General features: G+C 48.0%; 1 long non-coding RNA gene across 1 annotated transcript; it reads left to right on the top strand.

Moving 5' to 3' along the window:
• The first annotated feature begins 224 nt into the window (after window positions 1-224).
• On the top strand, window positions 225-705 carry LOC113942577. Its single transcript, XR_003525966.1, has 3 exons — window positions 225-298; window positions 403-444; window positions 536-705. It is a non-coding gene; the product is annotated as an uncharacterized LOC113942577 (long non-coding RNA).
• Window positions 706-716: the final 11 nt, after the last annotated feature.

The following is a 716-nucleotide window of genomic DNA, read 5'->3' as shown; positions in this document are numbered from 1 at the left end:
CAAGGTTGAGCATCAAGGTTGAGCCTCAAGGTTGAGGAAGGTCAAGGCTGAGTGTCAAGGTTGGGGAAGGTCAAGGATGAGGAAGCTTAAGGAAGGTCAATGTTGAGCATCAATGTTGAGCATCAAGGTTGAGGAAGGTCAAGGTTGAGGAAGATCAAGGGTGAGGAAGATCAAGGTTGAGCATCAAGGTTGAGCCTCAAGGTTGAGGAAGGTCAAGGCTGAGTGTCAAGGTTGGGGAAGGTCAAGGAAGGTCAACGTTGAGCATCAACGTTGAGCGTCAAGGTTGAGGAAGGTCAAGGTTGAAGAAAGTCAAGGTTGAGGAAGGTCGAGTGTCAAGGTTGAAGAAGGTCAAGGAAGGTCAATGTTGAGCATCAATGTTGAGCGTCAAGGTTGAGTGTCAAGGATGAGGAAGGTCAAGGTTGGGGAAGGTCAAGGTTGAGGAAGGTCAAAGTTGAAGGTCAAGGTAGCAGAAGGTTAAGGAAGGTCAACGTTGAGCATCAACGTTGAGCGTCAAGGTTGGGGAAGGTAAAGGAAGGTCAACGTTGAGCATCGAGGTTGAGGAAGGTCAAGGTTGGGAAGGTCAAGGTTGAAGAAAGTCAAGGTTGAGAAGGTCAAGGTTGAGAAGATCAAGGAAGGTCAGGGTTGAGCATCAAGGTTGAGAAAGTCAAAGTTGGGGAAAGTCAAGGAAGGTCAAGGTTGAGAAGGTCAAGGTTGAG

This window comes from Corapipo altera, unplaced genomic scaffold (genome assembly GCF_003945725.1).
Source record: "Corapipo altera isolate COAL_440 unplaced genomic scaffold, ASM394572v1 48842, whole genome shotgun sequence".
NCBI classification, from domain to species: domain Eukaryota; kingdom Metazoa; phylum Chordata; class Aves; order Passeriformes; family Pipridae; genus Corapipo; species Corapipo altera.
Note: the sequence above shows the minus strand (reverse complement) of the source record. Positions and strands in the feature narration are given on the sequence as shown.